This window comes from Penicillium solitum (assembly GCF_028829755.1).
Source record: "Penicillium solitum strain IBT 25940 chromosome Unknown utg000003l_segment0_segment0, whole genome shotgun sequence".
NCBI classification, from domain to species: Eukaryota; Fungi; Ascomycota; class Eurotiomycetes; order Eurotiales; family Aspergillaceae; genus Penicillium; species Penicillium solitum.
In genome coordinates, this window is record NW_027072123.1 from 3,218,395 (window position 1) to 3,235,994 (window position 17,600).

Here is a 17,600-nt window from a genome sequence, read left to right on the forward strand (position 1 = left end):
GAATCACTGCACTAAATTTCGGAAGTAACACCAGCATTCCGAAAGTGTCCCTGTGCACTCTGCCTTCCCACCGACAGTATCAACATATCATTCAAGATATTTGTCGAACCCTTGATCCGGCCCTTGTTCATATGATTACCAACGTCGGCTAATAAAGTGTTTGGGTTTCTCGAAGAATTCCTCATTGGGATTCAGGTCAGGGGAGTATGGAGGTAAACACACAACCTTCACACCCGCCTCTGGACATATTTCCTCTATCTGCTTCGTGCGATGAAAGAGTGCGTTGTTCTTACGAAGTTGAAAAGACTGACGTTATTGTTGCATTCGTTGGATTCTACATTCATTCCAGAGGAAGCTAGCCCTTTGAAGTAGCCAAAGAACTTCTTTTACAGTGCAACAAAATACTTAAGAGCGGATGTTATCTGACCAAAATAGTATAGCCCCGCGTATGCAACCTTGCAATAAATATGTTACTCGGGCTTACGGTTGAGATTTCGCTATAATACAAGATTCGTTGGCGGGACCAGGCTGAGCATAATCTATACCCATAGATTACCTACAAAGGTATCACAAGCAAGTTGCTAGTATCGAGATCTAAGTATATATCCATAGGCAGCGGGCATCTGTTTACTAGGAATTGTATAATTGGACGAGTTTTTGTATTGTCTGTTACGTGCCAGATCGATCAATAAAGAAAGAGTGCGTTCCAACGAGAATAACAAAGCTAGTAAAGAGAGAGAGAGAGAGAGAGCTGGCAGAGCATGGGGTTTAAATAGTAGAGCGCTCCCCCATGCTAGCAAACAATCAAAGCAATCAAACATCCCTCTTTCCTAATTAGGCTTAGTAGCAATCTGTAGAACAAAGGAAAGAAAGCAAACGAATGTGACGTGCAAACAAGCAAGCATGTTACAAAGGAAATAATGTAAGCGAGCGTAATGCATACAGAGTATGCAGATCGTGACATTGCCTATGAATATTCTTGGAGAGGAAGCTATAGACCTGGCAGTGACCCTCCGGGTGGTCCATGATCTTGGACCCTCCACCCGCCCCTCCGAGGGTCAGGGTCCCTCATGAGCGACCCTGACCCGACCCTGACCCTCCGAGGGTCGCTCGCGGGTGACCCTCCACGACCCGCAGCGACCCTCCGCTGCATAAATCTATCGCGCTAAGCCTAATTAAGGTGGATAAATCTGCTTACCTGTCTTAATAAATTACTGTTTTTTACTCATGTATTGGCATTGGGAGGCAGTTATAGTCGCTCACTACTAAGATTCGTATCAACTCACGTTCAAAAAATAGATTAAAAGCTTTAAGTACTATATAAATGTAGATTTAAAGTAAAATCAGCCCAAAACAGTATAGAATTAGTGGTTGATATTATATAGAAAAGAATGTGCTGGTATTGTGTGTGGATATATATATTTACTCCATGTATATACCTTCCAGTTTATACCTTGTAGTTTGGATTTTATTTTTCTAAGTAAAAGCCTATATTTCACACTTTTTTTTAAATAGTATAGTGCTGCGACCGGATGAATTATTCTATATCTTATTTTAATCTTTATAATTAATATGTTATATAGGCTTTATATACTAACTTGATATACTATCTATTTTCTGACCTCGGTCAGAAATATAGGGTATAGAAGGCTTTATATAATGATTTGACATACTATCTATTTTCTGACCGAGGTCAGAAATATAGGGTATAGAAGGCTTTATATAATAACTAGACTAGACTGCGGCATATCCGCTCCAATGGATATCAGATCGATCCTTATATCCGCAATTTGCGGATATTGGATATGAGTTGATATCCACATCCGCACTGCGGATATGAGTTGATATCCATATCCGCAATGCGGATATCCTTGGATATCCGCACTAGCATAACTCTCGCTTACTTTCCCCCTTGTAGCCTGTCACATGATCTTAATGCAGCTTACCAATATTTCCTTACCGTTGAAATAAACGCATGTTTGGTCCTGACAGAACCAACCCCTTTAATCAACGGTCGGCCCTTTGAAATTTTAGGAAATAGATATGTATCGAAGGTCTCCTTATACAGTATTTGTAGGTAGTGTCGTAGTTTTCTTAGTCCGACGTTTTGTTGTAAAGATGGCCGTAGATTGACGATTTTGTTGTAAGTTATATATAGAAATATATATTTAACTACTGTTAACAATGATAAACTTCGTAAGAAACAGAACATGGAAAATCAAAACCTTTATTATTGGATGAATTATTTCAACCTTAGGCTTAAATAAAAGCCGAGAGTCCTAGCTATCTACTGATTATTTTTTCAATTTGTTCTGACTACTAGAACTTGAGAAATCCGAGATAGAAGTTCTTGAAATGCGGACTTTGCGAGTTTCGAGGTCTTGCGGATATCTTGTGGATATCCACAAAATATCCACAAAATATCCGCAAGATATCCTCAATATCCTCAAGATATCCTCAAAATCCGTAGGATATCCTCCAATTATCCGCACTAATATACAATACAGCCAATCATTTAGGTAAACCACATCAAAAGTAAGTCTAAGTTAGAATATCCTAGTACGCTTACTTTACCCCTGAAAACCTCTACTACTTCAGATGTAAGCCTCTCTATTCTTTTAAGCACCCTACTATACTATATATTATAATTGTTAACTTCTTAATGTCTCAATCACAGTTCTCGTTCACTAATTCAGATGTGGATTTAGCTTCTGATCGGATTTACCCTGACAACTTCTCCGATTTTTTGGGTATCCAAACACCAGTCCCATCGATATCGCCGACTCGTTCAACTCGTTTAACCCTTGCGCCCTTATCCCTTACTCGCGTCGGACCTCCCCTTCAAAAGCACTGGGTTTTATATCCATCTGATTCTATGTGTGATGATATGGAGGACTTACGCAATAAATTCGTTAGTTGGTGGCTTACAACTGAGTATGGATCTCAGTCTGATGTTAGGAACACAATTCGATGGGAATCAAAAAGCAAATCGGATATCTGGGATAGCTTCTACCAGGTTGCAAATGATAAAAATGGAAAGCCGAAGGTTATGTGCAAGGCATGTCTCTGTACGATTGGCCATCTAAGATTCCGGCGTGCTGGTTCTTCGCCTATGACAGCACACCTCAAAACTGGAGCATGTTCAAAAAAAAGTGGCCCAAGAATCGACCAGCTTCTCAAAAGAATGGTATGTTAACCAGGGCACTTAACTGGCATTACTACAGTAGTCAAGTTCTTTATAATTTAGCAGCTAACATTGAGTACTTTGATCTAGCCAGGTACTACTAGCATATCATTCACCCAAGACTATCTCTCCGATACTATTCTGAGATTCATTTCGACTGCATATCTGCCCTTTCGAGTGATCGAATACCCCCAATTCCACCGCATGTTAGAGGTTGCTTAACAATCATCCACTAAACTTACAATTCCATCAGCACGAACCATTCGACGTCATCTCGATATAACAATCCAGAATAACCAGAAGGGGATTCTACAGAGACTTCCAGAGGGGTGTCGGCTATCAATAGCCTTGGATTGCTGGACTTCTCCTTTCCAGCAGGCCTTTATGGCTATCACTGGTTACTTTATCGATCATAACTGGGATTACTGTGAGGTTCTTCTAGGCTTTGAGCCTCTCTATGGCTCCCACACTGGTGAAAATCTCAGTAAAACTGTGACCCAGATCCTAACAGAGCATGGTATCTCGGATCGTGTCCTGTCAGTGACTATAGACAACGCAACCAACAACAATACTTTGATGCAGAGTATCCAGGACCACCTTCAGTCTCAGCATTCATCAGATATCTCAATCTTCCGTGTCCCATGCATCGCGCATGTGATCCAGCTAAGTCTGAATGAGCTTCTTAGGAAGCTTAAGGCAGTGCCAAGCAATAAAGAGATCGAGTTAGAGTGGTCCGAGGAAAAAACCCACTCCTTCCAGAATAAGCGCAATATCTCTGGCGGTATCCAGATCATAGATACATTAAAAAAGGTATATCTTCTACCCCTAGATCCTTATAATAGCTAGACTAATAAAAGTATGGAAGATCCGAGGACTAGCAGTCTTTATTAATATAAGCCCACAACGTCGGGAGGCATTTATGGCCCTTCAGCCGGAGCCTACATTGATTCTAATCCAAGATATTCGGACACGATGGAATTCAACATTTTTAATGCTCAACCGGGCCAAGAAGCTCCAGCCATTCTATGATCAGTATTGTACTGATCATCAATATCTTTATTTCAAGCTCGATCCAGAAGAGTGGCGTCAAGTCGAGTATCTTCTTCTTCTAACAAAGCCCTTCTTTGATTTCACGATAATGCTGTCAAAGACAAAGGATATTACCGCACACAATATCTACAGCATCTATAATAAGCTTTTCTCCCATCTCGATACAGCCGAGGCGAAGCTTAAGAATAAAGGTGTGATCTAGAAGAAACGGATGTTGCGGGCACTCCAAACAGCAAAGAAAAAGCTCTCCAAGTACTACACTGCCACCGACTACGAGCCTTATGGTGATATCTATGCTCTAGTAACAATCTTCTCTCCATCAAAGAAGCTCCGGTACTTTTCCTCGACTGATTGGCAGGGTGATATTGATTATGTGAATCGTTATCAAGAGGTCCTAAGCCGAGAGTTTGATCGATATAGGAAGATGCTTACCTATGATACCAATGACCCAGCAGCACTAGAGACTTCTGGAGTAGCTATTGATGAGAATGATGACTGTGATCTTGATGCTGCTTATGCATCCCAGAACCAGCCATTGGAAGAGCTTACAAAACCAGATAACGACGAGATTGCACGATATCTTGCTCGTGGAATTAAGCGACAGAAACCTCGACTTTTCTGGAAGGAACATGAGAAGAGCTTCCCGACCCTAGCTAGGATGGCAAGGGACATTCTATCTATCCCTGCTAGTGGTGCTGGTGTTGAACGACTATTCAACTGTGCTCGTGATATCTGTTATTACCGTCGTGGTCAATTGAAGCCGAGTACAATCCGTGGCCTGATGTTATATCAGTTTGCTACCAACTTTGATCTTCGGTAAGAGGAGCTAGGGATTATCAAAGAGCATCTATCCCAAGGTGAAGCTGCTTTGCTAGATCAAACCCGGAGATCATTACCACAGCTTGAGGTCTTGGAGCCTATTAGTGATAACGAGGAGGAGGATCAAGAGACTGGACTCGAGGCTACCTAGCACACTGAGAGCGGTGATAATGACTCGGATGATGATAGTGCTGAGCGACGTAGACGGGCAAAAGGAAAACAACCTTAAAAACGACCATACGAGGCTGTTGAAGAGGATGATAAGCTTCTAGAGATACCGGTCGATGGGAGTATGCTAGGCCGTTCAGGGCGGATTCGAAAACAGCCAAGGTTACTAGATGGCTTCTAGTTAGATCTATGAATAGCAAATAGGGCCTAGAAGATTCAAATTCATAAACCCCCCAAAAAATGCATAGACTGAATTTCTGACCGTGGTCAGAGATTCCAATTGTATACTACTGTGAGTAGAACAGTACTTGACCTTCTACCTATAATTTCTGACCGAGGTCAGAAATTATACTTACGGTTTACCTGGTGATATTCAATAACCTCGAGTACCAAGTATTACACGAAAAATACACAGGAATGTATAATAATAATGCACACCCCTTGAGGTCACGAGTCTAGGCATGTTTGTATTGTTTGATATCCATTGGATATCCGCAGATATCCAATGGATATGAGGTCCATATCCAAATCCGCAAGGCTGCGGATCTTGGATATCAAAAAATATCCATATCCGCAGTTTGCGGATATGGATTGTGGATATCCGCGGATATTGTGGATCGTGCCGCAGTCTAATAATCATATATAGTTGCGAAGTGTTGAGAGGAGTTAGTGGTTTTTTGCGGGTTGTAGATAGGTTATTGCGGTTTATCGATAGGTTATTGCGGTTTATCGATGGGTTATTACGGTTTATCGATAGGTTATTACGGTTTATATGCGGTTTATAGTGGTTTATTACGGTTTGTAGTAGTTTATAGTGGTTTATTGCGGTTTACAGTAGAGCTTGACCCACTTAGTCAACTAATTAGTAGCGAGATATAGGTTAGAAACGCGATGTATTAACTAATTCTTCTTTCTCCTATTTATTAGTCGCGTTTGTAAGGATCTAAAGCTTTTCTATAGGTATTATTCCCTCCGTTCTATTATTTTCCCCTTATATTTTACCTTCTATAACTTATCATATCTCAAACTCAGCAGTCAACCTTTTCTTCGTCTATCTACGATAGTGATTTAGACAATCTTATTCTATATAATTATTTTACTCCCGATTTCTTAGAGAGCTAGGAGACTCTACTAACCGAGGATTTTCTCCGACCGGCTATTCCTTTCTCAATTCTATCGTGCTTAACCCGTATTAGCCCTAATCGCGTGAAAAACTATCTTCTTTACGACGGGATGGTTCATAACGAATGGGTAAGCTAGTGGCTTGAAACTGGCTTTAAGAAAAAGCACAATATACCCTAGGACGCAGCATATCAATCTACTACTTAGAATGATTTCTAATAAGTAGCAAATATCTCGGACGGAGCACTAAAAGTTATATATAAGCGCTATGGTTAGATTCTTGAGCATCCAAACTTTGTCCGAGAGACTAAGGATAGAAGAAAATCGCGTCAAGGAACCTCGACTATGAAAACACACCTTAAAACTGTAGCTTGTGTTAAGGCCTCGTAGGGTCAGAAATCGGATATTACTCGGTTTTTATAAAAGGTACGTAGATATTCTACACAATCATAATTACTTAGGCTCTAATTACTATAAGTAGAATATGCCGGACGTCGAAGAATTCTCTTAGGAACGCTAGGAGCAGGGCCTTCTTACCTTTATTACGGATATACGGCTTCCCTTTCAGCTGGTTGAACATCCCGTATTTTATAAATTGATTTAGTAAGCCCAATCCGCCCCTCTTACACCATCTATCCCCTTAGCAAAGACATTACGGCGCCGGCTTAAGGCCTCTATACAAGACCAATAAGAAGGGATCTTACGAACACTTCCTCAAGGCACAAGGATATCCATTGCCCTTAATTGCTAGACCTCACCCTTTATATAGGCCTTCATGGCTATTACCGGCTACTTTATTGATGCAGACTGGAGATACTGTGAGGTTCTTCTTAGGTTTGAACCACTTCATAGATCGCATACTGGTGTGAATCTAAGTGTCGTCCTCCTTAATATCTTAAAACAGCATAAGATTGAGGACCGAGTCTTTACAGTTACGATAGATAATGTATTAAACAACCAAACAATGGTTAATGCCTTAAAAGAGTCTATGTCTAAAGACGTTACTCTTATTCGGGTTCTATACCTAGACTGCGCCAAAACCCGCAAACCCGCAAACCCGAAAAAACCCAACCCGCAAATGGGTCGGGTTTCGGGTCGACTTTCATAACCCGCAATGGGTTTCGGGTTAGCTTGGGTAACCCGCGCGGGTTTGCGGGTTACCCATGCGGGTTACTAAACAGTGCAAACATAGGAAGAGTCGTATCTACATAAATTGTGCATTTCTTACCTGTATCTTATTGTATTTCCTTTTCACCTTAAGAGGGTAAAAGCTCCTACAGCCCGCTCTAATTCCAATATACCACTACTATTTCTAACGGCTATCAGAAATTACTTATACGTGAAAAGCCACTTTAGCCTATACTGTTTCTGACCGCGGTCAGAAATCAAGCCTAAAACCTCCCTCGACTGCTACTATTATACTATATTTCCTATATATACTTAGATTGTAAATAACACAGTTATCAATTTGAAGCTAATGGTATTCCCATTCATCGTTATCCTGCCTTGTACGTTTCCGGGATCTAACAAATCCACGTACCTGAGTATTCCCTTCCTTGGGTATGGGTAGTGGGGTATCACACTCTGGTTCTTGATCATCGTTACTAGTTGATAGAGTAGGCTGCTCGGTCTCCCCTCTATTACTGATCTCTACCATTATCCCATCTTCCTCATCATCGCTAATCGGATCAAACTCGTATGTATAAAGACCATCATTCTGCTCTTCGTTGGCTGTCTCGACCTCATCGCGAGAGAAGAATTCCTTCAGAAACGTATACTCGGCTTCTTCGAAGTCAAACCTCGATGTATATAGGTACATCATAAGATCCTGAATAGTGTCGGCGTTAAGTCTACCTCGGCGGTAGTGACAAATATCCCGAGCAGAGTTAAACAGCCTTTCGACACCCGCGCTAGTTGCTGGAATCGAAAGCACATCTCGGGCTAGGCTTGTAAGAGCTGGGAATCGATGTTGGCTATCCTTCTAGAATAAAAGGGGGGATATATTGACAGTATCTATTATACATTAGTACTATATTTTATAATACTAGTAGTCGTACTTTATACATACCACTTTCAAGATACTGTGAGAGCTCATTACGCGATAGGTTATGAGGTTGCTGACTTCCGAGCATTATATCGAGGCGAGACCCTAACCTTTTCGAAGACTGGTACGGTAGAGACGTCTGTGTACTTCTAAGACGTGCCTTATATGGTATAAGGTAGTCTTAAAAGCTTCGTCGATACCTCTGAGCCTATTGCTCTTCCTATTCATCGGTTTGAAAGAACCGAAGCTTGTTAGTAGGAGTAAGTATAGTTCCAATTGTATAAAGATCACCTCGGATATTATCTGTTTCGGCGTAATAGTCCTTAAGTTTCTGCTGTGCAGCCTTAAGAGCCTATAGCATATTTGTTTTCTAAGGGACCCTTTTACGTCGGAGCTGTGTAACAGATTGCTCAAGGTGCTCGAAGAGCTTGTTGTAGATCTTAAATATATGATAGGTAGTGGCATCCTTTGTCTTTGATAGTTCAAGGGTGAATTCAAAGAAAGGCTGGGTGATCTAAAGAAGGTACTCGATCTGTCGCCATTTATCGTCATCTAACGTAAGGTCCGATCGCTTATACTCATCACAAAACGGCGTAAAATAAGGGCGAAGCCGCTTTATACGCCGGAGCATAAGAAAAGTGGAGTTCCATCGCGTTTTGATATCTTGTATTAGCGCGAGTTTAGCTGATTCAGTCTGAAGGGCGTAAAATGTATCCCGTCGCTAGGGGCTTGCATTCACGTATATAGCGAGGTTTCGAACCTAGTAAAATAGTTAGTAAGGTATAAGAAACGGTGATAATATTATGAAATTAGATATAACTGACCTTACTTAAAGTATTGATAATTTCTCGCTTATGCTGCCTCGCGTTCGTTCGGGCGGACTGAGACCGCTGTTCTGTCTACCGAGTCTCTGTTGACTCATTCACTGGGCTCGCCTTTATATGTCTAAGTAGCTCATTGAGACTTAGCTGGAGGATATGGGCAATACATGGAACTCTAACAATAGTGGTATCTTCTGGCATTGCTTGCTGGAGACTTTCGACCAATGTTTTATTGTTCGAAGTATTATCGGTTGTGATCGCAAGTACCTTATGTTTAATATCATGCCTCTTAAGAACATCTGTAAGTACAACACTAAGGTTTACACCAGAGTGGGTTCTGTGGAGAGGTTCGAATCTAAGAAGGATCTCACGGTACTGCCAGTCCTCATCAATAAAATAGCCAGTAACTGCTATAAAGGCCTATGCGAACGGTGAGGTCTAGCAATCAAGTGCAACGGATAGTTTTGCACTAGGAGGTAGCCTCCGTAGGATACTCTGCTAGCGCTCTTGTACAGTGCTTTGAAGACGGCGTCTGATTGTTTTCGCGGAGGGAATTTTAGGTGGGGAATCCGCTGCTTGTGTAAGTGCGACTAATGTATGAAATTCAGGGTGTTCAATTAACCGGAATGGGAGGCGAGCGACCGTAAGAAATCGTAGTAGCTGGTCCTCCTAGGCTATCTGGTTAAACGTTATCCGTGCTAAGGAATCCTGGTTCTAGAAGGTAGATATATTAGTAATGGTAAAGTACTAAATATGAAAGGTATAAGCATACGGTGGCCTTTATAAACCGAGTAATCCCCGACTTCTGAGTACGGTGTCGAGCTGCCTTAGTACAGCTAGTACCTTTGAGGTGCTTTCCTATCGTAGAGGTGCCTTAGCGTGCTGTTGTCCCTGATGATAGGGATTGAGGATGCTCCAAGATTGCTCTACATCGCTTATATATTACCTTAGGTGCGCCATCGGAGCTATATGCGACCTGATCGAATTCATCCCAAGATTTTGACTGATGCTTCGAGTCCTATCTAATCTTAGTGTTACTAGGACCCCCATGTTGTGTTCTAATCCACTAATCTATAAATTCTTTATCAACCATTTCGTTATAAAGAACGAATGCCTTTCTGCGGTCCGGGCCCACGCGTGTAAGACCTTTAGGGACTAAGAGTGGAATTGGTAGGCGTAGAAACTTAGGGTCAAATGAATTGATTGTAAGCTGGCTAGTAGAGGGTTCGGAAATAGTAGCGAGCTGCTCGTTCTTAGGCGTAAGTAGACCTCTGCATAGCCCACAAAGCCCATAGCCCAACCCAACCCAACCCACGAATGGGTTGGGCTTTGGGCCCATCCTTCGAGCCCATCGGTGGGTTATGGGCCCAGAGTGAAAGCCCACAGGGCCCATTTCGGCCCATAATGGGCCCCCATTATTCATCAAACAATACAAACATACCAATGTATCGCAGCTGCATAAGTAATGCATTTTTCCCTGGTTTTTTTGGGTATTCCAATTACCGTCTAAGCCGTACATGAACCATCTTCTTCTTATAAGCTTATATGATTGATTGAGAAGATATTAAGTGATAGATGCTAGGTGGTTGAATTATATTAATAATGCTCATACATATCATCCTCAACTCGCATCCTCTTCCTCCCTGATGTACGCTGCTGAGTATGAGTAGTCGGTAATTGTGGTGCAGCAGCATCATCATCATCTCCGTCAAGACTGTAGTTATCAATATCTATCAAATCCCCAGATAGATCACCCTGTTCTTCAGTATCACTAATCTCATCAATCTCAACATCATCCGGCGTCTCATCCTTCTCTTCCATTAATGCGTCGATCTCATTAGAAGTAAAGAACTGCTTCAATTCCTCCGCTTCCTGTACATCAAGGTCAAACTTAGATGTACAGAGGTATAGCATTAGCTCTTCGATGGTGCCCGATTTCAAAGAGCCGCGGCGATAATGGCAGATATCGCGCGCAGTATTAAACAGACGTTCCACACCAGCACCCGTTGCTAGGATTGCAAGATAATCCCGTGCAAGTGAAGCGATAGCTGGGAAACGAGATTCATTCTCTTTCCAGAATGAGAGCGGCTCCGAATCAGTTATATCTATATCAACATTAGTATCTATTAGATAAGTGATCGGAAGGATTCAACCTACTGCCATCAAGATACTGCGTTATTTCATCAACAACCGGCTTTGACTTGGGGATAGATTTCTGGCTTCGAACAAGATTGTGAAGAACTGATCTTGGTGTCGATGTAGAAGACCCTTGCGGGCCCTTAGCACTATCAAGACGTTCCTGGATTGGAGTAAGTGCATCCTGGAATGCTACTCGATACTGATCCCGTAGCTCTTTAGCGTCGGACCAGTCATCAGAAAGAAAGAATTGGAATCTATTATCCGGCGACAGCATTGTACAAACTGCATAGATATGCCCTCGCATTTTATCAGTCTCCTTGTAGTAGTCGCGTAATTTTGACCAGCTAGCATCGAGAGAAGCAAGCATCTGCTGCTTCCATACAACTCGCTTTCGTTTCAATTGTCTTTTTGATCGTTCAATATGCTCAAATAGCAAATTATAGATCTCAAAGACAAGATGTGATGTCACATCTCGTGTCTTTGAGAGAGCAAGTGTATAATCAAAGAATGGCTTTGTAAGACAAAGAAGATAGTCAATCTGACGCCATTGATCATCATCTAGTGCGAAGTCTTGCTCATTGAACTGATCACAGAATTGTATGATAAAGATACGGAGTCTCTTGGCTCGCCGGAGCATAAGATATGTTGAATTCCACCGAGTCTTCACATCTTGGAGAAGCATAATCCCTTGCCCTGAAGGTTGAAGTGCGATAAATGAATCTCGGCGCTGAGGACTAGCGCGGATGTATACAGCAAGTGCTCGTATTCTTTTCAAAGTATGCGAGATATCCCGTTTTTTTGTATTCGCCCTTGCGAGAGTAACTTGTTGCTCAGTCCATTTGGTTTCTGTAGTCTCATTCTGAGGGACTGCTTTGAGACGGTCAAGTAGCTGGTTCAAACTCAATTGGATCACATGCGCAAGACAGGGGATGCGGATGATGTTGATATCCCGTGCATTAGATAAAGATTGTTGTAGCAAAGATTGCTGTAGTGTATCAACCAGAGTCTTATTATTCGACGCATTATCAGTGGTCAATCCAAATATCCGGTCCTCAATTTCATGCTGAGTAACCGTCTGTATGATAGTTGTACTTAGGTTCACACCGGAATGTGTTCCATGAAGGGGTTTGAAACCGAGTAGCACCTCGCGGTAGACCCAGTCAGCATCGATAAAATAGCCAGTAATGGCTATAAATCCTTGCCCAAATGGAGATGTCTAACAATCCAATGCAATTGATATCCTTGTATGCTCCGGTAGCATCCTAAGTATATTCTTTTGCCGCTCTTTCACACGAAGAGATAGCCGACGTTGAATTGTAGTAGCGCATGGTATATCCAAAGGGCTTGGGGCTAACTGTGATTGCGAAATTAAGAGACGAAAGGATGGGTTTTCGACAAGTCGGAATGGGAGTCGGTTGATGGTAATGAATTGTAGGAGTTGATCGTTCCAGTCCTCTTGCGAGAAAGATGCTTCCGCTTCGGTATGACCCTATATTGATATTGATATAAGTAAGTAGTATGAAAGAAGGATAGGACTGTATATACCGATTGAATAAACCCTCTCATTACCCCCTTTTGCTTCCGTATCCCTGTAGCTTTTTTACAAGCTGCAGTTTCCAGATGACGAGTGATAGTCGTTGTACCATGACGGTTGACCTTTTCAGTACTCTTACCGTTGCCAGTTTGTTTCTTAGTGCCATAAGGATGCTCAAGGATAAGACCGCAACGCTTGCACATCACCTTCGGGCTCCCAGAAACTACATGCGCCACTTGTTCATACTGTTTCCAAGTCTCCGAAGCAGAACCATGCTGGGAGTCCCATGGAATCATCGTGTTGGTAGATCTATAGTCGGTCTGTAACCACCAATCAACCCAATTGCTGTGATTCATCGCGTCGAAAAGAAAATAAGTGCCTATTCTACCAGGACCAACTCGTTGAAAGCACTGAAAATGTTCTGCTTCTAAGGCAATTGACGAAGGAACAGACGGCTGAAGAAACGATGAACGACTACGGTGGTAGCTGCTGGATGCCTGGTGAGAGGTAGTAAATGATATAGTATCGAGGTCAGGTTCAAATGGGTCGAACTGAGATGATCCAAACTCGGTTTGCTGGCTTTGCGACATGATCAGTTGACGATTCAATAATGAAGATTGATTCAAAGATGAAGATGTATAGTATGAAATGTATAGTAGGAAGGATATAGGGCTTTAGGGGGATAGCTTCAAGGTCATACATTACAAAAGGCCACTTCTTGAATCTTGATAGTAGCATTAAACAGCAAATTGATGCAATAAACAGAGGATTCATCATAGTGCTAGTCAGAATTGAAACGTATGATTATAATACTCGTATATGATTGGCTGCATCGTGCATATTAAGTGGGCTTAGCCCATCAAAAGCCCATAGATAGCCCATTCCCAGCCCATTTCCCGGTCCATTTCGCAATATTATGATCCAAAAAATTTCACCCGATGGCTTAGGATATATTTTTAAACCTCTATTACCTCGAGATCAGCTATAATATCACCTATCTATAAAAGCAGAAACAAAGAAGGAGAGATAGGTATCCGTCAGTATAAAGTTCAGTCATGTAAACCTACAAAACATGAATTTGATACTTGGTTTTATACTTCAACAGAAAGATGCACCTAGTTCAATCTAGATAATATATATATCTCTTCATACTGATACTCAGTACGCTATAATAGTATGAATTCATGGTCAAATTGGATCTTTTTTGGGTGATTTTGTATGAAATCTGGCATCATGATGTTGAATTCAGTATAATATCTACTCAATTCCTACAATATTGTACTTCTGATGGTGATAATATAATAATACTGAATATACAGGCTGGAACTTGCGTAAAATACAGCTATTAATCAGCTACTTTATGCATGCCAAGACTGTATTTGTGCGTAGAAATGGGCTTTGATGGGGGCCTTATGGGCCCCCATTAATGGGCTGTGGGTTGGGTTGGGCTTTGAATATTGGGCCCATAGCCCACTGTGGGTTGGGCTTTGGGCCGGGGGTATGGGCCCATTTGTGGGCTATGCAGAGGTCTAGGCGTAAGGTAGGTAAGGTTGATATCACTATTATATAGAGATGATGAAAACCCGTTAGAATATTGGCTTTAAGATATCGTATCGGGGAAGGGTAGAGTTAAAGATTTTAGTAGAAGGACCTCACGTATAGGAAGAATCTTAAAGACCCTAGCAATCCATCCTAGGGTACTATATCGCGTTTGAATGCGGGTTAATAGATCGTAGTACTAAACCTCTACACGATAATAATTGGCTTATCTGATTCAGCTTTAGTGGGTAGAGCCCGCATAAACCTATATAAAACCGCAGAAACCCGCGATAATGCCTATAATAACCCGCAAACCCCGCAGTATAACCCGAATAACCCGCATAACCCGCGTAAAAACCCGCAAGAACTAAGAAAATCACGAAAACTATAACACCCTATCAAAATATATATCTACAAAATATATTTTTCTAACTCTACCTATAGTTTCTAGCTTACACTATAATAACTCTAATAAAGACGTAATTTCTGACCGCGGTCAGAAATAGTAGTACTGTAGTAGTCTTAAGGGAGCTTTCAATATATAGATAATTTCTGACCGCGGTCAGAAATAGCGGTAGTCGAAGAGTGCCTTAGACGTATAAACAAAACTGCCGTAGATTACTGTATTTTATTAGTATGAATCAGCATTTTTATACACTTCGCCATGGCTTGATTGGGAAAATTATGTAGCCGCGGGTTTTTGCGGGAACCCGCGCGGGTTGCGGGGCGGGTTGCGGGTTGGTCGAGTCTACCCATCGGGTTTGCGGGTTCGGGTTGCGGGTCGATTTCTCTTACCCATTCTCGGGTTTTGGCGCAGTCTATCTATACCTTACACATATGATTCAGCTTAGTCTGAATGAGCTGCTTAGTTATATCAAGGCTTGCCCGCTCAATAAATTAACAGATACGCGATAGAATGAGCAGAGATCACTGTCCACGTATACTAATTCAGGGAAGATTGATATTGCTCATACACTTTCGAAGGTAATATATATTCCTCAATTCTCTTAATATACATTACTAACTATTATTACTATTAGATTCGAAATCTTGCTATTTATATAAACGCAAGCCCTCAACGCCGAGAGACATTCTACAACCTATAAAGCGATACTGTTAAGATTATACCTTTACAGGATGTGAAAACGCGTTGGAACTCAACATTCCTAATGCTTCGACGTGTAAAGCGCCTACGGCCAATCTTCCAGCCTTTCTGTGATAAGTATAAGCGAGCTGATATAGCGCTCAGTAATAAAGAATAGCGTTAGGTTGATTACCTTCTCTTTCTCACCCAGCCGTTCTTCGATTTTACAGTTAAACTCTCGAAGACACGTGACACTACAACACACTATATCTTCCTGATTTATAACAAGCTATTTGAACACCTTAAGAAATCAATCTCCTAGCTTACCAGGAAACGAACTAGCTGGAAGCGACAGATATTATAGGCCTTATAAGTATCCCGGAAGAAGCTCAGTCAGTACTACTCTAAGACTGATAATATTCGGGGATATCTATATACGATCAGTACAATACTTGATCCTATCAATAAGTTCCAGTTCTTTCAAACTGACGATTGGGATAATGATTGGCGAGCAATATACCGATAAAGTCTAGAAGATCACCTATCTCTATACAAAAAGCGCCTAAATCTTTAGCCAAATTCTTCCGAAGCGCCTTCGTCAATCGGATCACAGTCCCGCCTTACCTCTATATTAAAGCCTAACCGTCCATATCTTACGGTTTCGGGCGATAAGATTATATAGTACTTAGATAGTAGTATATCCTCGCCTCTGCTTTTGCCCTTTATTCTATTAAACTAACTAATCTAGCTACTATTGATATGGCCCCTTTGGAGTTCTGGAGGACTAATACACCTCGCTTCCCCGCTCTTTCAGCTCTCGCTCGGGATATTCTCTCAATCCCTACTACTAGTGCTGGTGTTGAACGATTGTTTAATACCGCTCGGGATATCTGTCACTACCGCCGTAGTAGGCTACATGCGTCTATAATCCAGGAATTGATGATGTATCTATATACATCGAAGTTCGACAAAGAAGAACAGGACTCGGCATTGTTACAGGAGTTCTTTACACGGGATGAGATTGAAGAAGCTAAGGAAGAGAAGGGGATTACATCTGATATGGTTGATATTGATCCAATCAGTGATACAGAGGAAGATACTAGTCACGAAGAAGGGCAGGATATAGAGGATCTAGATAGTACAGTTGATATAGTGGATCACACAGCTGAGCCTACACTACCTTCTAATTCGGAGAGTAGTACTCAATTACGGGCTAATTTACGAGCTCGTAAGCGTGTGAGACGCGATGAGGATGTATATGATTATCATTAGGGAGAGAATACAATCATACAATCTTGTTTTTTTATCAAAATAATCTCAGATATGTAAATGAAATACAGAAGAATTCAAGGAAAATTGCATAAATTATGAAGGTCACATGCTCTACAATTCTACTCCACTTTAAAAACCAATTGGGGCCCCATAAACCATTGCGGTTTGAAAGTAAAAACCCATAAACCATTGCGGTTTACAGACCTCGCCCCAAACCCCACCCCAATTGCGGTTTATGGGTTTTGCGGTTTATGGCGAAGTCTAGATAAGAATAGGGCATCACCCTTACCTGACTTCCCTGATACGCAGCATCGTGTATCCGGTAGAATACGGAAGAAGTCGAGACTACTGGATAGGTATATAGCTTGATTACTTGAATCTTGACTCTTCAGAACTATAACCAGACACTGCACTATAGATATAATATAAACCATTGATAATTGAAAGTTGAAACCCTAATTCGAAGCTGAATCCATGATATGCACTAAATCCTCCTGTAAGGGCATACATTAATGAACTTCTGTTTTATAATTACGAGAGAATACAGCCTATTTCTACATAATTTATGTAGTTGACCCTAAGTCACGTTTTTTTACCTATTTGTCATGCTTGTTGAACCTCAGGTTCACCCGCGGGTAACCTCCATGAGGTTCGGTCCAAGATAGAACCGCCCGGAGGTTCTAGGTCATGGAACCTTAACCTCCGGGTGGGTGAACCTTGAGGTTCGTGAGGTTCACCCGCGGTTCCTAGCCAGGTCTACTCCTCTATATTAAATAAAGTCCGTTATCTTACAATTTACGTTAATATAAGTCCCTAATACTAAG